We start from the raw sequence: 26,297 nt of genomic DNA, 5'->3' as shown, positions 1-26,297 counted from the left end.
CCTCCCACATGGTACTGCAGAGACACCGATTCCTGGTGCCAGCCCAGGCAACGCGAGTCCGGCGTGGGAATCCAAGCGCAGCTCCATGCGCTAGCGCAGAATGGCTCTGGCACCAGGGACGAGGTCCACCTGTCCTCTTCCAAACCAAGCACAAGAAACGGCCCCAGCTGAGCTCCAACAGCAGATGAAACACAGAAATTAATGCTGCCACCTTTTCCCCCTGTAGGCGAGGGTTTGGGGGTAGGATGCTGGTTCATAGGTTGATTGATAGAAGTTTTATACAGGGGCAGTTGGTAATCCAAAATGAGGATAAAACAAGTCAAAGCCTAAATTATTAGATGGGTATGGAGGGTTGGGTTTTTTACCCCTGCTCTGTATTTCCCATCTCTCCACAATCTCTTCATGCTCTTGCATGCACAGGTACAATGTGAAACTCAGCCATCAATGCAGGTATCCTGAGAACCCTACCCAGACCAGGATGGCTGGGGGCTGCTCCTGACACCTTCCTTTGCCCAGCTATGGTCTCACTGACAAAGGGATCGCAAGAGGCACCAGGACTGGCACAGGCTGAGCCGGGCTGTTGCAGCAGGTGTGTGTCAACAGATCAGAGCCCAGGGTCTCCAGGAAGAGGAGTAGCAGCTTTGACCATGCTTCTTTCCTTTTCCCTGCTGAGATCTGCCTCTGCATACCAAAGGCAGAGCCAAGGGGAAGCTGAAGTGGGTCTCACCACCCCCGGGCTGTTTCCCCCCTCCGCCCTCGACCTGCTCCATCCTGTCCCAACCCTCTGAGACCCCCACCTAGGACTAGGAGACAAGCTGGTGTGGTGGGGGACCAGAGAAAACCAGGATATGCGGAGGCGACAAGAGCTGCTGCTTTGGGGCAGCGTGGGTGAGTGCTTGAAAACCGCCCACATCTCCCCTCTTACAGAGCACCCTGCACCCACGCACACACTGCTGCTCTCTCCAGAGCTGCAGCTGGGGCACACCAGGTCACCCCACACCCCAAGGTGCCATGCCCCTTCTCTGCTCCCAAAGGCCTTGGGCAGTGGGGCAGCACTGGGGCAGCACTGGGGCCCCATGAGCTGGGAGTGTTGCATACCCAGCCCTCCCTGCCTGCCCAAGGGGCAGCTTAGGGGGAACCAGCTGCTCCTGCTACACTGCTTGCTAGGTGCTTGATGGTGGGGGGGCAATATTAGAGGGCATCTCCTTTTGCCCATGCTGGAGCTGGCAGGGAAGGCGAGGAAAAGTCCCAAGTAAAGGCAGCAGCAAGAGAGACTGGGAGGTAAAGGTGGCATGAGGATGTGGGTCCATGCTCCCTGCCCCCACGGCTGAGCAGCAAAGCTGCAAGACCCCTCCCCAACTCCCATCCACCCTGCTCTACCTCTGCCCAAACCCGGCCCGGGTCACAGCTGGGAAGGGCCATGGTAGGGATGCAGCACTCGCTTGGGCCCGGTGCCCTGCAGGCAGGGCTGGTGGCTGTGGCAGGCACCGGGTGGGCAATGCTGGGCACCACTCTCCAGGGGAGCACACAGCCCAGCCCGGCTGCCGGGGGCTGCCACCCTTGCCAGATACCCGGGGCAACTTTCCCCTATTCCCTCCGATCTGCCTGCAAAACCCGGGGCGGGGGGCAGAGGCTGAGCCGGGCTCACCCAGCATCTGCCCTCTTCTCCCCTTGGCGTGCATCCCACCCGGACCCCGCTGGCATCCTCCCCGGGGCTTGTGCTTTTAGGGGCTCTCACGGGTAAATGAGACCCGAGAGAGGGGGCTATAATCCCCCACCCCGGGCGGTGCTGGGGTCCCGGGTGGATCCGGCAGCAGCTGGGAGCTGCGGGGCCTGAGAAATTCCTCCCGAAAACGGGAGAAAGGCTCCCACACGCCCGCCTCCCCGCACAGGTAAACTTTCTACTCCCACTTGCGGAGGGAGCGGGAGGGAGGGAGCGCACTGGAAGGGAGGATCCAGGCGCGGATAAACCCTGGGAAGCCTTAGATATTTATAGAAGCACAGCCGGAATATGGCAGGAAAGGTGGCTCTCAACCCCTCGACGGGGAACCGCTCCTGGTTTTTAACAACAGCCCGACGAAACCCCCTCAGAAATGTGGGGAAGAGCCACCGGATGGAACAAGGCGAAGGAGGGGGCGGGAGAGGCGCGCCCCCGCCGCAGGATGCTCCGGGTACCTCAAGAGCTGGGGGCCCCCGCCGCCGCCCCGGCCCCCGGCTCGCCTGGCGGCAGGGCTGGGGTGGGGGGGGGCCTCCTTCCTCCTGCTGTGGGGTGAGCCCCTTGCTCTGTGTTGCCTCCCCCCGCCCATTGCCAGGCCTCCGGTCTGCTGTAGGGACGAGAGGAAGGGGGAGGCAGGTCGGGGGGAGCCCAGGCGGGGGCTGACGGTGCGGATAAGGGTGGTGGGGGTCCGCCCCGGGGGGGGGGGGGGGGGGGGGGGGGGTGGTGGTGCAGCAGCTCGCCCCTGCCCCCCTGCCTCTCTCTCGGCGTGGGGGCGCGCAGCCCCACGCGTGCCGGGCGAAGCGGCGCGGCGGGCACGGGCTGAGGCTTAAAATAACGCCGAGGCGTTTAACACCTTGTGCCCGGCGCTCCCGGCGGGGCGCGGCGGCCGCGGGCTCCCGCACCCCCCGGCGCTCCGCTCCCTTTGTCTTGCCACCATCTTACGGAAAGACTCACATGTCACGTTACGGTCGGGATGCACCGGTGTCTCTCGCCTATCTACAGCCGAGCGGCACGATAGCCATTTTGCATCCCTCCCAAGCGGGCTGGGGAAGGGGCTGCCTGCGTGGGGACGCGGGGTGCAAGGCGATGGGGGGGGGGTGGGGCGGGGAGGGCGGCGGAGAAGGGCCACGATGCCCGCTGACAGCACCAGGGGGACGGGGATAAATTAAAACCCGTGAAGTTGCCTGAATACAGCGCCTCGTAGGTTCAGGTTAAGTCTCTTGACGTGCTTGGACTTAAAATAGCCCTTCACCTCCACGCAAGCAGGCGCACTCGCCCCGGAGCTGGGCGGGCTGCTGCCGCGGTGCCAGGGGCGGCCCCGGCCCCCCCCCCGGGGCCCCGGCCCCGGCCCCCGCGTTAGGCCGCTCACGATCGAGAGGCCAGCGTGGGTTTTTAAGTAATGCACCACCCTCCTCGGCAACAAGCAGGTTTCTACGTACTGTTATTCCTAATGAGCTCTATTTTCACATCAAAGCATGACAAGGAGCCGCTGGACCAGTGAAAAGAAAGAGGCAATTTGCAGATAGATGGATGGATGGATGGGTGGATGGGAATAATCTTCATTTTCACCCCTGTCCAAAGCCGTGTTCCTCCTCCCGTGTCTCCCCCGACCCCACCTGCCCACCCCAAAAAAAAAAATCACAAGGGACTTTCCCTCGATTCACGACGCGGTATGTAACTCAAAGCATCCCTCTCGCCTTCTCTTCATGTCCTATTTGATGAGCCAAGAGGGAATCAACATGTCTGGTGAATGTTTCCTCCTCTTTTTTTGCTGTATCTGCTTCTAAGAGCAGCATCCCTAAACCTTTTGTTCTACCGTGAGTGGTCTTCCCTGGGCGAACCCGTGTACCAAAATGAGCTGCCAGCAAAAACACAGAAACAGGAATTTCCCTACCTTGGTTTGTAGAAGCAGAACCTCTAGACGGACAGATCAAGGGAGAGAGCATGTTGGGAATGTCCAGTCTCCTCTTCTTGCTTGCATATCCACATAAGAAGAATAAGGGTCGGGGGCAAACGTGGGGGAATGAGTTAAAAAAAAAATCCTATTTGGCTGTAAAAAAAATAGAGGATTCTTTGTGGCAATCTTGCGTCTTGAAGCGGTGCAAATTCAAAAGCCGGAGAGAATCACTTCAGAGGATATTCAGCGCAAGTGGTGAAGATCGTCAAATGCAGGTTCCAGAGTAAGCATTCCTTTCGCCTTTTTAATGATTATTCTTACAATTATTCTTTTTTTTTTTTTTTCCTGGAGCCCTAGTGGAGGAGGTTGTGTTTAAAGCAACTGGAGGTCGGTGCCGTTCTTCTGTGAAGCATGATTATCCTCAAAGCGTCCCCTTCCTGAAGGGAAAAATAAGCATCAATTTTGTATTAGAGGGGTCTGAAGGGGATAAAAACCGCTCCCCAACAAAGACATTAATATATTGAGAAGAAAGGGAGGCAAAACGCATTTCCCAACAGTGCACACAAGCGGAATAAAAAAAAAAAAAAATTAAAAAAAAAAAAACAAAAAAACAGCTGGCACGAGTCTATAAATAATTCAGATACGGGCTGACTACACCATTCCCGGGATAGGCATGCATACGAGACGGGAAAGCGGGCGCGATGTGAATCGCGGAGAGAAAGCGAGCCCCCCCCTCCCCCCCGCGGCCCCCTCCCCACGCACGCACAGCATTTCGCCCACCCCCGGGCCCAGCCCCCGGAGGGCTGGCGAGGGCCGTGCCCACCCCTCTGCAGTGCTGCCGGCACCGCTGCCCGCCGCGCTCGCCTCAACGGGCAGCGTGGGGCGCGCTCCGCGCAGCCGGGGGCACACACACGCACACGCACTGCCACGGGGGGGGCTGTTCCACCTGCGACGTGGCCGGTTTGCACTACGCGCCCCCCCCCCCCGGGAACACAACCCTTGGGTCTCTGGGGTTTGGGTTGGGCTCTTTTTTTTTTTTTCTTCCTAGGGGTGGGTTGATGGCTGGGGGTCTCCCCCCACCACCTCCAGCACACACGGACAGGGTTTACAGCTATGCAGGCATTTATTTAATGAACTGGCAGGTATTTTTTCCTTTCCCCTCCCATCTCGCACGAAAAACAATTCACACTTAGAGCTGTCATAAAATACAGACCCACATACATACCAGCAAATCCTGCTTCAAGCACTCGAGCTGCTCTGAGCAGCTACTGCCCCCCTCTCTCTGCAAGGCTGATCCACCTCAGACATGCTCAACTTCTTCAGCCTCTTCTCTGATACTGCCAGGGTAGGAGATACGGGGCGGGGAGGGGGAAGTGTTCAGAGCATCACCCTAAAAATACATTTAAAAAAAAAATCCTCTGCAATATAAAAGCTTCGAGAATGCTTCCCGGAGGTGGAGAAAGCACGGGAAGGTGAACTAATAAAGCAGCTTAATGATTAATAATAATAAAATATACACGCGGAAAATGGGGGGGGGGGGGGGAATCAAGGCTCGGGGGGGCGGGGGGGGAGCTGTGCCAGTGAGCAATGGTGAAAACGGGGGGAGAGGAGGAGGAGAGACCGTGCAGGGAACGGGAGATCAACCCCTCCCCGCTGCCGGAGGGGGCAGGTCTCAGCCTCCGACGCCCGACGGGGGCGAAGGGGGAGCCCGTCCGTGCCCGGGCGCCGAGCCGCGCAGCACCGCGGGGAGCGCCCGGGGCTCCGTGGGTCCGGCCCACCGGGACCGCGACCTGCGTGGTTGGAAGCGACCGAGAGAAGGAATGCTTTAAAAAAAATAAAATATTAACAATAACCATAAAATAGTAATAATAAGAAGAAAGGAACAGGCGCCCAGCCAGCAGGCAGGCAGCGGAATTGGATCTGAACGAAAAGAAAGGAGAGCGGAGATAACGCTAATATCCAAACTGGATACTCCACAATTAAGCCCGGTGCTTTAATTGCTATTCTTAGAGCCCCCTGGAAGCTAAGGAACGTGAAATCAGTCTGAACAGAAAGCAACGTGCGTTTGCACACTCCTCCCTGCCCGCACCGCCCTGCCCGCGGGTGTCTGCACCCTTGCCACGCAGGGTGCGCTCAGCCTCGCCCCTGCAGTGCCATCCGCTCTGTGGTCACGGATCCGTCCTTGTCCCCTCCCATGCCTGGGTTTAGCTCTGGGTGGCCTGAGCAGAGCAGAGCAGAGCACACCCACCTGCCCGCCACAGCACTGCAAAGCAGCCCTAGGGGAAGTCTGCCCCAAACCAGGGCAAGCCGGAGAGGATAACAAGGCAGACCCCCTCCAAGTGGACATGCCAAGTGCACCCTTCAGGATATGTAGTCACTCTAGGGTCGCAAACGCCCACCCTGCCACTGGCTGGGTCTTGGCAGGAGATTTGGAAGGGCTCAGCCAGGCCTTGGTAACCCCCTAGAAACAAGAGCAATGAGGAAAGCTCTCCCCATGCTGCCCTGCCAGCTACACTTGTCCTGCAGGAAATCAGACCCCAGGCCCAACACCATGTACTCTGCTTCGGTGCTGATGCGGGCTGCATCGTCCAGCCTTTGCATCCCTCTCACTGAAAGCACTCTCCAAGGAAAACACAGTAGCCTGTACCTACCTAGGCATGCTCTGTGTCCAGGAGCGGTGAGGAAGGTACCCCTCAAAAGACAGGCAAGGAGGGCTGGATCCCACATGCCGAAGAGTTGTGTTCCAGCGAGCAGCCAAGCACTCAGTGCCGGCCCTTTGTTGCAGGTATGTATCTGCAGGGCAAAACATGGATATGGCCGAGGTTCCTGAGGGAGGAAAGCCACCTGAAAGCACCACAGCAGCTCTGGACCCTCTCTCAACTCCCAGGTCCTGCCAGTTTCTACCTCAGAATCCATCCACATGGTTCAAACAGGGTTTGCTGGTCTGTAGGGGAGGTTATGGATGTCAATGTGGCTGTAGCATCGCATGCATGTATCAATATGCCATCTGCAGCTTGAATGAATTTCTCTGTCCATGTACAGTGGGTGTACAATGGTATTTTTCATGTAGCTGCAGTGACCACAAGCAATACCAATCTGTGCTTGAGCTACTTGCCAAAAGCAGACACCAAGATTTTAATTTCGACAGCCAGGATCTTCCTGAGGGTGCTGGTAAGGTCTGTTCTGTTAGAAAGATTTTCCTAACATTTTTAGGCATGCTTAAAAAAAGTGACTATGATCTTTTTCATTCTAATTTCAGTAAAAATGGAAGACGTATTAGCCAAAGCCTGAAGTAATCTGAAATTATCTCAGAACAGTTGGAGGAAAGAAATGTAGAGTGATACTTACATACAGAAGTTGCTAATAGCTGAAGAGATTAGTCATTTGACTTTCCCATTCCTTTCACTGATAACAGTGATACAAGAATAGCAGACAGGATTTGGCCAAGGGATGTTTTTCCTTTCTGTATGGCAAGAAGGGATAAACTAGGACTGTGCAGGTCCTCCTGCATTCTTCTGGATTAAACAAGTGGAGAAGGAGCTTGACAAAAAAGAGAGGGAATGGTTTTCATCCAGCATATTACTTAGAAACACAAAATGGAGGCTTAGGAAGTATCAGGAACAATTTCTGAAAAGGGGCCTATCAATCAGAAGAGAACAGCTGCAATTATTTTAAGCAAGCCAGCAATATTTAAGATTATCATTCTCTGTGACCTTAAGACAAAGGAATTCATCAACCGCAAGTTTTCTTTCTAAAGCTACACAGCTCCACGGTGACATGGTACATGGCAGCCTGTGTTATTGCTTGCTTTTAAGAATAAGGCTAGTTGCCTTTCTACTTAATAGATGTATATGTACATCTTATATAAACATTATACATATGTATATTTATAATTCTCTCTTAAATCATAAGGGTCAAGTTCCCTATAGTGATTAGGGGCCCAAGTGTCCTTTTTCAGAGACAGGTGGTCCATTTCCCCTGACCAAAGAAATTGGGCTCAATTACAAGTTTGAAAATGGGCACAAAAAAATGCTGGTTGCTTCAGAATTATCTTCTTCTCGAGATTCTGCACAGCATCTAACACTCAAATTACTTTTACATGAAGATGTAATATTTATTGTAAATAATGGGTGTGGAGGTAGGTTCCAAATAAAAATTCTTACAAAATCTCCAGCAGCATAGTACTATGACAGGGTTTACTCTCACTAGCTTGGGTTGGCTTTTATTTTTTCTCCAATCAACTAAGATGAATGAACTGCATAAAATGAAACAAATAGCATCTCTGACGGGAAATTGGTTTTTCAAACATCTCTTCAATTCAAAAACACTTAAATGTTATTTGTAAGACAAATTGAGGGATTTATTTTAAATGTGTCCATGCCTACTATAAATTAAGGGCCATATTATTCTTGTCCTGCCTAAGATAAAAGAATGTGGATGAAAGTTCTTATATCAAAAACAACCAGGGCTGGATGTGGCAGTGACAGTGGTGGGGAGGATGCGGAGCAGGAGAGCCATTCTGCCACCACAGAACAGCACCTGCCAGCACTGACAGGGACCGAAGGCCCTACAGTATTTTTAACCCTTAGTTAAATGGTAAAAATGCCCTGCTGACTTCATAAAATCAGAGCCCACTTCCAGTGCAGTATGTCCCCAGATAAATGAGATCTGCAGGTAAGGGAAAAGACTGGCAACAATTCCCTATAATCAATGAAATGGATCGATTGCTCTGGATAATTCACATCATAAAAAGGTTTTTCATAATAGCATTCCTTTGGGTGTTTGCATATGGGCTGCCGAGCACGGTAACCAAGTCTCCAGCTGCTTTTATACGATGCTCTGTGCCCTGCTCCACTCAGCCAATCTGATTATAAAGTGGCCAAATACCTCTATGCCCATGTCCCAGATCTTCCCACTGTCTGAGACACTGTGGGAAGTCCTGGTGTTCAGGTACTAGGCCTATGACATTTTTGGAAGATCACCATAACATTGGCCATACAAGTCCGCAAGCAAGGACGCCACGTCATGCTGCATAAAGAACAGCATGAAGAAATTTTATCAGATAACTAAAGGGAAAGCAAACAGAGAAACAAGCACACAAACCTGACAGTGTCACAACCACCTGGCTGAAGGACTCAGCTGAATTTTGGCATGAAACGTTTTATCCTTTCTTTTGCACATGACTCAGGATGCTAGAGCCGGACTGAGCCAGAAGCCACTGGGGGAGGTTCTAGTCAGTCTCTTGCAAAGACACCTGGGCACAAGGAGACCACCCGCTTTGTTTGCTGTCTTGGAGGACACTCATCCTGCCAGCAGCCCTGCAGAAGAGAATCGTGAGCACTGTTGTATTTGCTTTGAAGTGATATACGTGTTCCCTCAGCTGTCATACCAGGACACTTAGCTGAGCTCTCATCATTTTACATCGCAATAATTGCAGCATCCTCTACTGTCTCTGCCATGGTCAGTCTGTCCCCAGAAATCCTAAACAACTAATGGACTGGTTTTTTGTCATGCAGAATGAAAAAAAGTGTGAAGTAGATTAAAGGAGAAATAGCTTTCTCTGTGTCTTTATAGACTTGTTTTATTCTTTTGAGTATGGAACGTCAGGCTCACTGAAATTGGTTTTCCTGGATGGTCATTTATATATGAAATACATACACATTAAACTAAGAAACTGTGTTCTTTCTTTCAAATGGAAATGCGTTATTTTTAAACTGCAAAAGCAAGTTCAACAGACAAGATTTCCAACTGACACTGTCGCTTTTTTAAGATGATAGACGGCTCCTCTACCTATAGCACACCCAGACTGAAGAACCTATCTGTCAAAAGCCACTGCATCTAATAATAAATAGTAATTATCATCAGACGCTGTATTGTGTATCATCAAAGCACGGTACAAACATTAGCCATATATGCCATCCCTTTTCACGTGCCATTCAGAAGCATGAAGGAAAGGTTGAAGCACTGCCTTGAACCACTCTGAGAAAGAAGCCTTTCTCCTCCACCTCTGGGGTACAAAGATCATTCCAGTGGCTGGAGATTTTGTCCCACCTCTCTGGTCTTAACGAGGCATGGTTTCCTGACACACTTGAATGAGTGGGAAACCATAGCCCTCCAGACAGTCATCTCCATCCTGTTCCAACCCTAATGAGACAAACAGATTATCGGGTTTTTTTCTAAAATCAACTTTCTGCTTGATGAAAACCTTATTGGTTCTCTCCAGATTTAAGTGATGACACTCTTTCTTCTCTTTACTGGAGGAGCTGCAAAATGGATTAGGCAGATCGCCTTCATGGTTTAAAGGAAACTGGAAAACCACTTTCAGTAAGAGATAAGGTGTAGCTTTTGCCAGCTTATCGTGACAAAAAGCTAAAAAAGAGTCTCTTCAAGAAAGTGCCTGCATTCACCTATTCTCCATACAGGGCATACAGCAGTCAGGAAAATCGCCCTTATGTCTGAAAGCCGTCTTCAATGTTCTAGCAGAGGATCCATCAGAGCATTCAAAACTAAATTAAAATCCCAAGGAGGAATAGGGGATTTAATTCTAGGATTAAGCTTTGAAGTTGCTCCCAGGAAATAAATTATTATTGGATGAGAACCAACACACCAATTATCTAGTTTACTGCTCATGCTACTGAGAGCTGCTGCACGCACCCTCAGGGATCGGATACCACAGCTCTACCTAGCCAGTCTCGTCTTTAACACAATATCCACATAAAGGCGAAAGCTCAGCTAGTCACATTCCAAGAAACTTAGCTTCCCGGCTCCCAGTATTAACAGGGAAACTGTGCACTACAAAAATATAGGGCAATAAGATTCAGTCACTTAAACTCCCTGCTTTTCACTTTTTATCTTGCTTTGTTGTAGATAATAGAATAGTTAATAACATGCCACTTCTTTGCTCTGTATGTTATAGTCAGGTCAAAGCACTACAGTATTGGTGCTACCACAAATAAGCACATTTATTTTTCTTACATGGAAGGCCTACATGCTAGTTAAGTAGCAGGCAAGCCCTACTCCATTCAAATAGCATCTAGATGAAGCAGTGGGACATATCCAGCTTTTCACTTGGTATTTCACAGATTTGTTCAGGCTACCCAGAATACCTCACCTTCACTTACGCAGCCTCAAATCCTTAATGCTTGTTCAATGGGACATTGCTACAACATGAACCACCTCCTGTGGAAGGAATAAGTAAAGTTAAATAGCTCTGAGACTGATAAAAGTGTCTGGAGCAAAGAGGAGTACAGACATCAGAGCTGATATTTCACTCAAACTAAATGCTACCAGTTAATCAGTGCTATTATAAACTCACTCAGAACATTAAGTTACTGCGGGTAAAAAAATAAATCCTTCCCTTTTAAAAATACACGTCACCACTGAGGCAAAACCTGGCAGCAGCAGTGTACACAAATATTTGGTTTTCTCCCAAAGAATGTATTTTTTGTTTAAACACCTTATGACCTAAAAATACTGCCACCAAAGCATCACTACTTTTTCCTCCCAAACACATGGCTCATACCTTTTCTCCATGGATTCCTTTCAGTCCTTAACACAGGGAAACGATGTATGCAAAGCAAAGATGAAATCCCACCCACCTCCCATGTCCTCCTTCACCTGCAAGCTCAGTCAGAACTTTTGATACCATTTAATACACACACGTACATATGGAGTAGGGCATATCCAGCAAGTGAATTCACTTTAATGGCAACGTGGCAAAGCGGAGGCACTGGTTAGTGTCACCAGCTGGGCTCCCTGCCGGCGCAGCACTTCTGACAATCCCCATCGCTCACGACCTCCTAACAGACCCAGCTTTTTTCAGAAAAGTTCGGGGTCGATAACAGCACTGAGTCTCTCTCTGTTCCTCTCATTCCTCCTTCAGGTGAAGCAGATGGTATTGCAAATAACTCACTGAGCGGGTGCGGGGGGAGAAATGGTAGTGAAGGAAAATATTATTTGCACTGACAAGGATTCTGAACAAGGAGCTGCATGACGTTAGAAAAGCGGATCACTTTTCTAACACAGAGATGTGTCTCTGAAAGCATTCTTTGAAACAGAAGTAAGAATGATTTCACCAGCGAGCTAAGAGCCTGTGAGCTGGGGATGTTCCCACAGGGTTTGGGTTAGGTGCTCACTCCAGCATTTATTGTACATTTGTATTGACCATCTAATTTAAGACAAATGTTTTCTGTAGACACATTCTAAAGTGAAAAATTATCTCAGTTAGCATGCAGCTGTGGTCCTCGAGATAGCTCCTTGCCCAGGGGCAAACAGAAGAGAGATGTTAATGAGCTTAAAAGTAGCCCTGAAAACCACTGTGTCCATGGTCAGTTGAGAGCCAGCAGGATCAGGATCACCTGCTCCTGTGCCCATTTATTTAGTAGTCTCATTAATTGAAAAGGTGGAAAAGCATGTGCTAAACCTGAATATTCACAGAGTGGGGAGAGAATATCTACCCCCAGTAACTGAGGTTATCATGCTGCCCCATCACCACCACACCTTCCCTGAAAAAAGATACCTACCCTTGGCAAATTACTTTATGCAGATGGAGATAGATTTTCTTTGCCTGAGCTGTTTCCAAGTGAGCCAGCTGACTCAATAGTTCAGCCCTCTAGCTGGAAGAAGCATTAAGATTTCTGTCAGATTGTTCTATATTCTAAAGAAAACTGCCACCTTCTTCTCTCCTTTACTTAGACATCCCCTTACTTAGACATCTAGGAAGAGGTAATAAGCAAAATACCTCTGGTACACCTCAGCTGCCTCTTTTAATCTACCATCAAATTGAAATGGAGGACATTTACCTCAACGGCTTTGAAGCCCAGCAGCCCATTATTGCTCTCATGTTAGGTCTGACCCAAACTCAAGCCTCAGCATCTTGATCGCATGTACTACCCACAGACTGCCTCATGGTCTGGCTATTTTTTTTGCCATACATCAGCTGTAAACATGATCCCAAGACCAGGCCTTACTCAGATATGAGTTCTCTTTCACCTCCACAGTAATTATGAACTCAACAGAGCAAGGTCTGGCTTCAGCTGACCAGCCTCCATCCTCCAGCAAGCCTGCAAGTTTGCCATCTCCCCCACGTGTTACTGCCAGGACCCAAGTACTGATTGTGTTTCTATGGCCTGGAAGTGGGAAAATAGAAAGTATGAACCCTTCCCATGCACGGGGTATGCCTTTTCCTCATCCCTTACCAAGCACTGAATTCAGAAAAGCACACACTGTTCTGTCCCTCTCCCCTCATCATCTTTAGAAAATGTCCACCTAGAGTTTTGACCACACTCTGGCAACTTTCCCAGTCCAAGGACGGAGGCCAGGCATTAGAACAAGGCAACATTTATTTGGAAGGACAGCCCAAAGTGGCTCACAGTGAAAATTTTGGCTTCCTCTGGCCCTTGTAAACATGTTTGCCTGCAAAGGGGGAAATCTGTGATCATATTCTGTGCTCTTTTCATGCCATTCCCCTGTATTTATGCTGTTGTGTTGTTTGGTTTTACGACAAGGCCATTTGTCCTTTGTTGTGCCCTTTAGATGCAAGTACATAAAGCTCCTGTGGAGCTGTGGCTTGTTCCCCTGGCAAAAGAGCAGCTGGGCATCTCTGCTCCAGCCCCTATGTCGGTCAGGAGTCAGTACTCTGGGCTTGCCATGCTACCAGGCTTTCTCATGCTGACAAAGAGAAGCCTGCAGGCTGTTGTGTCCTTGCTCGTCATGTCCTTATTCTAGGTCAAGGATGGCCATGTGTCTTCATGCTACCTGAAGGAATTGTACATCTTTTCTTGTGAACTGATCTGTGTCTCTCGCACGACTCAACTTCAGAGGCCCCCATCTTCTTGCCTTTGCCAGCTAACAGCTTTGTTGTTGGAGCACAGCCTCTGCAGAGGACACTGTCTCAATAGCACAGATGGCACAAGGGACAGTCCATGACCTAATGAAGGAAAAGCACAGGGAAAAAGGGATATCATAATGCCACTTTTCCCACATATTTTTGTCTTCAGAACCATCAGAGGAGGTCTGTGTCTCAGTTATATTGTTCCTTGTGGCACCTCAGGGGGACGCAGAGAGAGGAAGAGAGATGCTGGGAGAGGGTAATGAGAATGGTGGGAGGTAGCAGTTATTTGGCAAAGCCATGAATTGTCAATTACAGCTGTGAATTACGTTATTACCTTGCTTTCTGCCATGGACATATATAATCAAGAGGGGCCTTTACCTACCAAGAGTCACCCAATGCTAGTGGCTCTGTTGGGCTGAGCAAAGGCAGATTTGACTCCAGCAAATCCAGTGTTGATGGAATGGCTCCTTGTTGGCCTCGCTGTCTTGTGTTATCCAGAACAGGCTACAGAAATGTCAGCAAACCTTGGGATGCTGTTACAGGTAACTGTCTGAACATGCACATTATGACAGTTCAGCAGAAGCTGAAGGCCTAGTGCAACATCTGTAATAGCCAGGCATGTTCGGAAAAAGATGTAAGAAGGTAAGCTGCATCATTTGGAATACAGGTTGGTGGTAGTGTACTACAAAAGTTCCTGTCCACAGGCAGAAAAAAGCCTGACCCGGCCATGATCACAAAGACAACTTCTGAAGATGCAGGCATCCAACACACATCCAACATTGCCTGCAATGGGTCTACGCAATAGAAGATGGGGGTCATACAAGGCCCAGGTTGAGGCATCCAGGCAATGCAAAGTTAGCAGATGAGTTCAAGCTCTTCTCTGTTCCTCAGGTGATTCCCACTGTCTCCCTCAAACTTTATCCCCCAAAAATGCAAACTGAGTATTTTTCCTCTCTGAGCATACTAATGAAAGACTAAAGGACCATAACTGTCGCATAGAAAGTCTGGCTTCAACTATCATTGATCCAAACACATAAATCTCCAAAGAAAGAGGACGATTGTGCAAGTGACTGCAGGAATCCACATCTGAAATGGCCATATTTGGTACAGGGCACTAGACCTAAGTGGACCGTACCAGTCACCAGGAGCTGGAAGCAGGCTGTTGTTGAGCAGGTCTCTGCTACACATGCTACCACCACTTTGCAACCCAGTGCTCTGAAAGGACAGCTTTTCTGAGAGGCACTGGTGCACTTGAACACGACGCTGACACAGAGCAGAGTTAGGTATCTCCTGGCTTCAGGGCTGACTGGTAAGGCAGCCATGGAAATTGTGAGCAAGGAACCTGGCTATTATCATCTGCTTCTACAGTACTCCGGGAAACAAGTCTTCAGGTACACCAGCTGTAAATAAATGGGCTCACACAAAAGATATATGGTTGTTGTTGTACAGCTGTACAGACAGTTTCTTTGCTTAGTGGAAACAGCATGGCAAGACCACTGATGCCAGCTAACTTCCCGGTCCACAGAACAGCAATACCAGGCTGGTGACAGCCCCATCCCCCCCGAACTGTCACCAGGATCTGCATTGCTCTTCTGTGCAGCTACCAGCAGCCGTAGCTCAGCTGAATAGAACTGAAATAACTAATCACACAATCTCAGGTAATAACAGTAGGCCTCAAGCTCTATGATTGCAAACATCTAGCATATGTACAGGTGATAAATGTCCCCTGGAGTTACTGCTCAAAAGACCAATTTCAGAGTTTTCATCAGAAAGGACTGGCTCCTTAAAAATCTGTTCTTTCTTTTGAAGTCTGACAGAGGTCAGAACTGCTTGGTGTCTCATTGTGCTGCAATGAAAGGAGTATAATCTCCTTTGAGGGGGTGAATAGGAACAATTGGCTTCACTATTACTGCATATCTGACTGTCATTGCATCTGTGACATTTTTGTTTTCAAACTTCTCTTGATGGCCGCAAGGGTTGGAAACTGCAGAGGTGCTGTATTGGCCTGAAGTGCTTGGTTCTGTGGGCGTCTTACAGCACAGTGACAGAGGAACGGCAGCCACTCCTCACCGTCAGGAAGTCATGGGGTCATAGGATAATTCAGGTTGGGAGGGACCTCAGGAGGCTCTAGTCCAACCTCCTGCTCAAAACATGGTCAGCTGTGAGATCAGATCAGGTCACTCAGGGCTTTAACCAATTGGGTCTTGAAAATATCCAAGGATGGAGACTGCACAGCCTCTCTGGGCAACCTGTCCCATTGCTTTCCTGTCCTCAGTCAATTTCTGCAGAAGTATAGAAGTACACTCTGCAGAGTCTTTGAGCCTGAATTTCTGAGAAAGCCCATGTTGGCTGGACAGACTACAGCCCCCATGTTTACTAGCATGCCTTCACAAGGTTATGGGGAGGCATGCTCCAGGGTCCCCACGACCTCACACCCCATATATCTCTTCAAAACCCCGGTCAGTATCAAGACAGGGTGCCCAGCCTCCTCGTCAACTGCTCTGCCTACATCCCTGTACAACATCAAGATGCTCACCAGCTCCCTATCCCCACCAAACTCATGAGGGACTACACACAGAGCCATTGCTCCACCACACAGCCCTGAGCAAAGCACAACCAGTGTGGACCACTGTGGTTATTGTACTTACCCTCCTGCCCTAGCTCCCCCTTTCCCTCCCAGTAGCAGTGTCCTCCAAAGTGCCCCCTCCTCGGATATCGCCAGCTGAACCGTGACAACAGGGTTGCCAAGCAACACAAATCCTCCAAGCAACCAACCACGGCAGATCGCAGCAACTCATCGCAGATCAACTCAAAAGCCGGTGGGCCTGCCACCATTTTGTCTCTCAGCAGCTCTTCCATCCAGCCATAGCTAGGATCTACTCAGGTCTGTCCTCTTTTCTTCCCTCATCGACCAAGAGCACCAGCCAAGGCACTCATGCCATTGCCAAGCAGCCAATATGCCCACAACTAGTCAACACATACTCACAGTGCACACAAGCACAGAGGCCAAGGAAGTCCAACCAGGAATGGCCTTCATACAGGCACCAAGCACTTCCTTGTCTTGCATGGATCACCAGTCTTCTGTCTTACCCCTTGTCTTTTCCCTCTAGCCTTGGTGGTCACACACTGCAGGTGGTCAGGACACTGCTCCACATCATCCACACAGAGCTGTCCCATCTCCAGATGGCACGCTGACCAGCCTGGTCTGCATGCATGCAAAATACCAATGAGGGCAACTTGGGATAGCAGCCATATCTGCAACACAGGCCTTACACTTACATGCCCACCCCTACCTCCACCTATCCCCCATTCACTCCCCGGCCTCTCCACATCCTGACAGCTGCCACAGGCTGCCCTCCTGTATCTCCAGAGCCAGGGCTGAGACCTGAGTAAGAGGCTTAGCACTACTCTTAGCCTAGCCCCATCTCTCTGCCCTTCCCATAATCACGCTACACACCAAGGGTCAGCTCCCCCACATCAGACCAAGACAAATGATCCAAGCGCCGACCACCTGCCTCATGTTTTCCTTCCCCTCAACATGGCTGTTGCAATACACAGAATATTTCCTCCAGCCTCACCCCAATCTTTCAAAAAGAAGCAAAATGTTTTTATCTGCCTTTGGAAAGACACCTGCTCCTTGCAGACCCTCAGCAGATGCAATGGCATGATCATCCTGTAGAGGAGGGTGATTCAACCAGACACCCCAGCCACAGGGTAGGCAGACCCCAGTTTCTCTTGGGCATTTTTGGAATGAGCTCCCCAGGGGATGTAAACCACGACGTCAGGAGACAAACACACAGCAGCAAGACCCACAAGTAACTATTTGCTGCAGCTTTGCTCCTGCTCTTTCTTCCATCTGTCTCTTCTCCTTTTCTTAAGGAGGCAGTCATAGCACCTCCTGGGACCAGCACTAGTGACTCCCAAACACCAAATCCCTTGTCTCGCCATCACTTAGTTTCCTATACAAGAGAGCTGGAGACAGAAGGTCCTGTCTGTGCTTCACTGTCCTGGAGTTTTTAAGCAAATACCGTGAACAAGTGGGAGGCAGTAAACTCTTAGAAGGCATTCATGGCACTTGGGAGAAATTGAAGGCTTGGCCCTGCTGCCTGCAATCAGCTGAGCTCAGAGGAGGTGGAGATCTCAGGGTGAGCCGAGTGCTCTCTGTACTCGGCACAGCCTGAGAAAGCAGCTCCCCAGGCTGCCTTGGGCAATCTCAGAAACCACCCCAGGAGAACACTGAGCTCAGGGGCTCGCATGCTGGCACCATCTGTCTGGTATGGGTGGCGTACAAGGGCAGCCCAGATAGCTAAGGGACTCTTTAGACACACTGTTTTTACCAGGCGTATCACCTTTAGGGGCTGGGATCACCCCCATGGTTTGCTCCAAGTTGACTGTCTAAGGACTGAAGGCTTAGAGGAAGGCTCTGTCTTGTTCAAGGCCACAAGCTCTGACCACCAGGCACAGTTTTAAAAGGAGCTTTGCAGGAAGGCCATGGCAGAACCATCTTCTCTTGAAGTTATTTACGTTTTACTTCATGTCACATCACACATAGCCCAACTCCCAGGCCCCACTAGGAAGACAAAGATCTCCCTGTCATGAGCATTGAGCAGCATCTGCACAACCAGGGAGGGCAATGAGGAAATGAGGTTGCAAAAAGACCCATTCCTTACCCACACACATGAGTAATGAAAGCAAAGGTGTTTCAACCTAATCAAGGGGGCGCTTCTTTCCAATGCATGTTGCCTTGTGTCCTGACTGAGGGACTTGGGGAAGGGCCTTGGTACCCAAATTGAGTGCTAGGCTCAACAGGGCATGTCTAGACTGCTCCATGATATAGTACACTGACATTAAAAAAATCCTAATTGTGACATATAATGATGCTAATGTGGCATTGCCCTGGCATTGATCAGCCCAGGTGCAGTAGCCTGCTGATATGAATTCTGGATTTGGTCTGTCCAGACCTAGCTTATGTATATCCACCTCCATTGGCTGTACAGACATCCCCTTGTACAGACTCATTTTAACGGAAGTGGACTGAAAGAGTTCAGATTAAGTAAATCAATTCTTCCACATAAAGGGGCTGCATAGACTTAATTAAATTGATAACTGGGCCAACCTGGATTAAACTAGTGCAAATTTGGGTATAGACAAGACTTTCTTTTTCTTATTAAAATCATTAAGTAATCCAAGTTTTGATTGGCATTAACTGCATGGTAACAAATGTGAATCCTCAGTCCGGTCTTCTAGTGTCTGTCTCAAATATATCTGGCCTCAAATATAATACATGGAGGAGCTGGGCACACTCCTGATCCTGCCCTCAGAATTCATCTTTAGTGGGCTTTTACCTGAACCCCAAAGGACCCAGTAAGATTGCTGCTTTTTCCATAAAAATAACTTTATGGAAGCATCTATACAACCATTCCTCACAGAGGAATTTGAGCAAGGCTCCCTCTTACAGAGAAGCTATAATTTCTGAAGCAGCAGCAGTTAACCAGATCATTCTGTTCCAGCATCTCAGCTATGGGCCCTGTATAGGGATGATGGTATTATCCTATTTTTCCTTCCCAGCTAGTTAATAGGAAATCCCCTTTCAAAGGCAATTTCCATTTTAAATCACCCACATTAAGAGAGACATGTTTAATACCAATAAATCCGCTTTCTTAAAAGAGACAGAGAAGCCAGGCTCATCAGCTGACTAAATCCTCTCCCCCCACCCCCATTCCTGCCTTGCAATCTGTAGATCTTGCAGAAGGGCATTCTAAGACAGTCATAGTTAGCTAGCTACACTTCTGAGCACTAAGCTGCTCCTCGCTTTGTATTCATTCCATGCCAAACCAAGGTCACAGGGATGTAAGGAGCTAAAAGACTTTTCTCGCTGTAAGGGAGCAGGAGTCTCAGCCAGAGATGCTCAGAGGCTGGGTTTCCACACACCTCCTGTGGGAGCCTCTCCCTGCACCAGTCTCCCACTACAAGTCAGTGTGGGGTTAGTGCTATCTAAAGGCTTTGCAAGGTGAAACTACATTCTCTCCTCAAAGCTTCTTGTAGCACACCTAGGAGAACCAGCCACTGACTCCCAGAGGGATCCCTGTGCCCAAAAGACATGCCCTGAGGGCTCCTCCTCTGCTGTGGGGAACCTACTTCATCCTCACCATCACCTCTTCCCCTCTCCAGAGGGATTTCTAGCCTCATCACTCTTGCAGACAGTTTTACCACACCTTTGGCACAGAAGCGGGTGGCAGCCTTTCCAAGACTCTTGTGTGCCTGAAGCAGCAGCCAGCAGTGTGGGCAATGCTAAGGCAATGCTCCATCAGAAGCGAGAGGAGGGTGACCTCAAAGGACCTCCCAAGGTCGGGACTGCACCAGCACCAGGGCAGTGGCACAGGTATCTCACTTGTCTGACAGGAAGAGACACAGCTGACTGAGGCTGAAGGATGGGGAGCTCTGAAACCTGAATAAACTTCCTCCTGCTTCTCACTGCTGTGACAAGCATCAGGAGCAAAAGCTACAAAGTAAGATAAGGCTTAGGGGAAAAAAAAAAAACAAGGTACAGCAGAAAACCTTGGCCTGGCTGCCCTTAGTGCTGCCAAGAACAGACCCAAAGTCACCCATGTGATATTCCCCTGCCTCATCATGCAGCTCCAGTAGCCAGACCTTCTGCTGGCAAGTACAATGCTGTGTTGCTGAAGCGATCTCTCCTGGGAGAGAACGGCCAGCTCCCTTCATTGAGCTGAGATCGTGACACAGCGGTAGGAATCCTGAAAATTACTTTGAAGTCTTCTATCTGAAGCACATGTTGGGGAGACAGTATAATTCATCATATATTTTTCCAGTTGAAAGTCTGAACAACTCATTTGGCAAAACAATTCTTGTTTGTTTGACAGCAAATGGGTCCATTTGCTCTGGACACATCCCTGTTTCCCCACCAAGTACACAAGCTCCAGCTCTGCAAGCACCCCTATAGGTAAGTATAGTTATGCATATGCATGCCAGAAACAGCATGGCTGTCAGCAAGTACCTACCTGTGTACCTGTATTAGGTAGGGCCTGTCAGAGTGGGGGACTGAGCCCAGCGACCTAGGAGGTCCCTTCGGTTGGCATCCCAATCCTGCAGCAGGACCCTTACAACCAGATCCTTCCCTTCCAGGAGCACTGCCCAGACAAAGCCTGTTGACAGAAGAACATTTCTTTAAGGAGCATAAAGGTAAGAACACAGGAGTCTTATTTTGTGCTTTATTGTTTAAAGAACCTTGGCCTCATTTTGCACCACGAGTCTATGGCTGACTGGGCACTGCTCAGCAGCAAGGACAGCTCTTCCACTGTGGGAAACCGCCCTGCCTTTACTGGAGCAGGAAGCCATCCTCCTCCTCCCTCGCAGTACTCTTTCCAGTCTAGATAGCATGGATAATTATATCTGTTTCCATGCTCTGCTTAACCAAAGTGGTATTTCTTAAACAATTCCATAAACACAGACAAGAGCACTTTGCTTTCAATCTTGTACTTATTTTCCACCTGATACTAAGATCCATTTCTTGATCTGAGAGTGAATAAACCTTAAAAAATAATTTAATCCTGTAGTCAATGGTGAGAAAGAGGAAGGGGAAAAACATGAGTAGGGGGAGCTTCATGGCTTATTGCTCTGCAACTTGTCATAATAGGTCATAGCAGTTAGGTTACATTACAACACAAGACCTATGATATGTATGTAGACCAGGGTAAAGCATACAAAGATTAATACAAAATTTATGCAACAACTTGTTCTAAATACTACTGCTAGCAAAAAATAAGTTAAGGGAAATAACAGGGGGAGGGAGAGCACAATCCTCATTTTCTGTTATTCCGAGATAATTTTAACCTGTTCAGTGGACAAAACATCTTGCTTGACCAAAATCTTTTTGCTTTAAAAAAGATGAATTAGTACCCCAAGTAACTTCTGCCATGCCCCAGGGTGGAGTTAGGTGCATGCTAGAATGTTCCTATCTATCTGTATCTGCACTGAACTGTTAAGCAGATGCTCACCGAGGAGAAAATAGACTGCAATAAACTGGCACTGACACAGATCTGAATCGCTGGAACAGCCATAGAGATAAAATTCATTTAAGAAATGTGGTTTCCATTTCCATTTTCTTTTAATAAAAAGCTATTGAAACATTAGAAATATCTACCATTTCATACAGCACGCTATACACATAAGTAAGAGAAAGAACAGAGACTTCATTTTATTGATGTAAAATGTGAATACATCACAATACTGGACCTCATGGAAGAGCCTAACTGAAGTCCCTTTTCATACCAAGGAACAGATCCTGCCCTCATCTACACAGCTGACCAACACTCAAGGTCTGGTCCATTTCAGAAGCTGTAGTCAAGGTATGGGACCCCCCATGGACCCCAATAAGAGAACTACACATGGGAAAGAAGAGAGCATACAATGCAACACACCTAAGTGAAGATGTCTACACTATGCTGATAGTGAACTGCCCTTCCCTCCCTCAGTGAATCTGCTCTTTGGTCTTACTCTCAGCACTCTATCCCAGCCACTATGCAGTGTGAGCCGATATACTCTAGCCACTTCAGCACTGCTCTTCCCAGAGTGGGGCAAGACTCTAAAGCAGTCTATTCTTTGATCCTGGTGCAAATCCCTCCAAGTTCTGCCCAGGCTGCTTCAACAGCAAGTAATGAGCTCCTGTCTTGTGCAATGAGTAGTCATGACAAAGCCCCAAAATTACATATATAAATTAGTTTCTCCTCTCGTGATCCTGAGAAGAGCAATTATTCTGCCAAATTAACCTGCCTCCAAATCAAGCCTTTGGTCCTGCACTCTAGGAAGATTTAAGAATATGAATTTGAAGTACCCTTAGTACTTGGATGAGATCAGAAGCAGGAGTGGAAAGCAATAATGGAGAGCTATACGCCCCTGCATCCTCTCCAATAACGTCTATAAGCCAGGCTGACAGCTCCAGAGCTGGTGGTTAGTTGTCACACCAGCCTTCTAGAGGTATGTAAATCCTGGACAGATCCAGCACCCTAAATGCTTGCCATTATGTACCAAGGAGAAAAACTGCCATGCTAGCCTAATTGGTGATCAGGTCTTCTTTAACAATGTGAATGAAGATCACCATGGATACTATAAGTCGCTGCATACTTTCAACTCTAAAGTAAACCAAGAAAAATCTGAAGAGAGTTTTAAATTCCATTTTTACTGGCTATGATTCCCCCATACTCTGCCTTGCATATTTCTTCTGGAAACATTCAGCATCACAGTGTCCCGACTCCCATCTCTTCATGCTCCCTTGTACTCACTGTCAAAGGGTGAGTGAGATGCCTTGCACCACCCTGTTGTGGGAGAAACGTGGTGGAATATCATCCATGTTGCTACATAAAGTTTTCAGGTCACTAGCATAAAAGGACAGCAATCTAGAATTAGCAAGAACATCAAGCTTACCAGAAAATTAGTAGGATGCTCATAGCTATACTGAGTTTTTGGTCTCCAGGAAGCTAAGCAGCCATTTCGGTACATGAACATTCTTGCACTGGATTAAGAAAAGCCAAAGAAGTAGGAGTGCTGCTTCCAATAATGCCTTGAAAAGTACCTGTGATGAAGAAAAGAAAAGTGCAGCATTTTGGGGAGGTTCCTAAGACAAGACCCAAGCATCTCCCAAGACCTCTACTCTCCTTCAGGTTCTCAGGGAGCAGAAGGGGCAGGCTGCTCCACAAGGAAAAGAGAGAGAAGATGGGGACTGCAGGACCATACTGTCACCAACACAGGCACAGCCCCACAGCACCTAAGCAAGGCCAGTACAGCAATCATCCAACAACCACAAATCAAGGCCAAGGATCAGTCCAGGAAGCCCAACCAGATTCAATAAAGCTGAGAGCAGACCTGCTCACTACACAGCTCAGGCACAGAGCAAGGCTGAGGCTATATAGCGGTCCCAGGCCAAGGAGCAGAGTGGGTGCATGGGTGGGGGTCCCAGGTGAGGCTGCTCAGGGCAATTACAGCCCATCAGGGCAGTCAGGGCTTGACAGCAGCTCACTTTGGGCACTAGGCAATACTTAGTGTCTCCATTTCCCATGTATGGGCCGTGAGTCAGCTTCCATGGCTGCTGCTCTGAGTTTTTCACCTAGCAACAAGAGAGACGGATGGATGGGGGGGTGTTAGGAGAGACGGTGAAGCAAAATGAGATGAGAAAGACAGAAACTAAATTGTCAGGGAGATTAAGGGGTGGGTGCGGTGCCTGAAGATACTTGAGTTTCTAAAGGACAAAGTTTGTGGGTAGCAGAGTCCCTTCTGCACTTTAGCCTTCCTGGGAAACCATGACCCCCTCTCATAGGGTAAGGGACACATCCAGCTCTCTCTTGAGCCACACTGCAGGTCGGACGGCTTCTGTGCTTTGACCTGTGTGTCAGAAGCTCTGCACCAGCTCGGCTGTGACCAAAAGGCTTTGCCATTTGCGGTGCATGAGCTTACCCCAAACCTGCCTCTCGCCAAGCGGCACAAAGTGCTCTGTCAAAGGGTAGCCACGAGGCAGTCCTCGCCATGCCCGCTGAGGTATGGCAAGTGAGCACCGTCATAGCTGATTTTCACCTGGTTGAACTGAAGCCACTGGGAGGACTGGGACACCAAACGCTGCCCAGGGGATAACGCCCATCAGGGGCCAGAGCCCTGTACCCTCTCCTAGGACACACCATGCTGCAGCCATCGCTGCTGGTGGCAAGCTTAGGATCGGGGGAACGGCCAGGCTGCCCCACCACCTCTTCCCAGAGGAGAGGATGCTCTCAGAGACTCGGGGGTCAGCACTAGGGAAGGCTGTGCCTCCTCAAGCTCTAAAAAAAGGACTTTGTTCCTGCTCAGCATTTTTTTTCCCATCTGGGCTAAATCCACTCTTAGAAAGAGATAACTCTATCTCCAGGGAAACAGGCTTTCTGTGCTTGCAGGGACTCAGCCAGCTCCCCCTCTCCTTTTGCCATGGGGTCACTCAGCAGCGAGGCTGAGGCACGCAGGCACCGTGCGGCGTCGGGCTCATGGGGCCACCCCAGGCCAGGAGCACTGCGAGCACAGGATGCTCCGAGGCAACATGTGCTGGTCTCCACGGTGGAGCCAGGGCAATCACAGGACCTTCGTGAGCCTGCCCAGCCCTGGAGAGCTCACACAGGAGTGATTACGGAGATTGACCATGCTCAGAAGTCTCTCATTACCAAGATTGACTCGTGCAGTCTGCTTTGAATCTTCTTCTTTTCTGCCCAAAATAGCTTCATGCTCTCAGCGCCAGTTTTCTTTGCAAACTCACTCACTGCCCTCCCTCCCACCACAGAGAGACAGACATGTCCTGCTCACAGAAGTCCTCCCCAGCTGCGCTACAGCATCCCCGTCCCCACACGCAATCCCCCTCCATCCTTTCCCCAGCTGGGCACTGCAAGTCCATGGGATGCTTTGGGCAAGCTAGGGGACCAAAACAGCTCAGGGGGAGAGGAGGTGACATGACAACAGGCTGAGCTCGTTGCAGAGCCCCACAGGCCCCTTTCCCAGCTTGCTCAGGCCAGTCGTCACCTCCTCTCCCTGCCTGTCCAACCTCTGTGGAAGCGATTCATGTCATGGTGGAGGAAGGTTTCACCCAGCAGTTTCTGTTTTTCCTGTCTCTGGGCTCAACTCTCAAATCTGAGCCCCAAGGAAATTCCCACAGCAGCTACAGTTTGGGGTGGTTCTTTATTCCCACAAGCCAAACTCCATTTGAGAGAGCTGCTCTACATTAGCATCTGAGCTGGAAAGGAAGCAAGCTCACAAGGGTCTTCTGGGCTACAGTCCCCCACCCATGGGTGGCCGTGAGACCTCTCTTATGGGTGTCATCCCAGGTAACCCAGCCCTTCCCTGCTTTGGGGCCAGTTTCCAAATCTGTGACCACCACTCCCGGGTACCTCTTCCTTGCTCAGAGGCAGAGACCTCCAGCACACCCCACATTGTGTTGCAGGAGAGTTATACCCAGGTTTCCACGCAGCCCTGCCAGCAGGTCTGCCCTGCTGGGACCCCAGTCAAAGAAAAGCATACATCGGCAGTGGACGCACTGCCTTCCTGCACCCCAGACTTTCAGGCATGGCACAGTGCAGAAGCCCAGCCCTGACACAATGCCCACACAGAGTTCGTTGCAGGATCCGTGCCTTATCTCGCCTCAGCATCTGAAAGCAGACTTTGGCTAAGTCCTACATGCTGCTATTTAAAGTAAGCCAATTTGTATTCATTCTGCTTGCTACATTCACCAGTTGTTCTGAATTGTGTTTGAAGCTGAAGGGAAGAGGAAATGTACAACAAGAAAAAATTATACACTGGTAAATTTTGTTCTAATCCCTTCTCCTCCCATTATTGCTTCCCCCTTTTTGGGTTTCTTTTTTGTTTTCTGTGTTTTATGTATTATTAGCTTTAGCATAATTTTGACTGAGAAAATATGTAGCTGATAGGATGGACTAATTACACTACCTAGAAGAATTAATTACACCATCTGTGACTGACAGTGGAGCCTGACTCGTTGCTTCCTGGTAGATGGAGCTACAACACCAGCTGCCCCGAATTTTTCCCTGTAGAAGGCAAAAGAGAAATTACTGTAGGAAACATCGTTTAAAAGCCATTACTTCTCTTTTTGAGCAATTTAACATCATTGGGTGACCTAGCCTGACTGGCCGAGTCAGGGATGAGGCTCATCTCGCTTCCCTTGTAATCTAGAAAGGAAATATTTCTACACCTATCCTGGCCCTCTGCTGCTAGCGATCAGCTGGCTCAGTCAGTCCTAGGAGCTAAAATGGGCCAGGGCCCATTTGCAAGGCAAGTGGCACAGTGTGGCTCATGTCCCTATAGCTACCCTC

General features: G+C 49.3%; 1 long non-coding RNA gene across 1 annotated transcript; it reads right to left on the bottom strand.

The window, feature by feature from the left end:
• Positions 1-12,953: 12,953 nt before the first annotated feature.
• LOC127029516 (uncharacterized) lies at positions 12,954-23,029 on the bottom strand. Its single transcript, XR_007768205.1, has 3 exons — positions 22,888-23,029; positions 20,466-20,609; positions 12,954-13,542 (listed from the first exon to the last, which is right to left on the bottom strand). It is a non-coding gene; the product is annotated as an uncharacterized LOC127029516 (long non-coding RNA).
• Positions 23,030-26,297: the final 3,268 nt, after the last annotated feature.

The sequence above is a fragment of the Gymnogyps californianus genome, chromosome 1 (assembly GCF_018139145.2).
Source record: "Gymnogyps californianus isolate 813 chromosome 1, ASM1813914v2, whole genome shotgun sequence".
Taxonomy (NCBI): Eukaryota; Metazoa; Chordata; class Aves; order Accipitriformes; family Cathartidae; genus Gymnogyps; species Gymnogyps californianus.
This window is presented reverse-complemented; position numbering and strand designations above follow the sequence as displayed.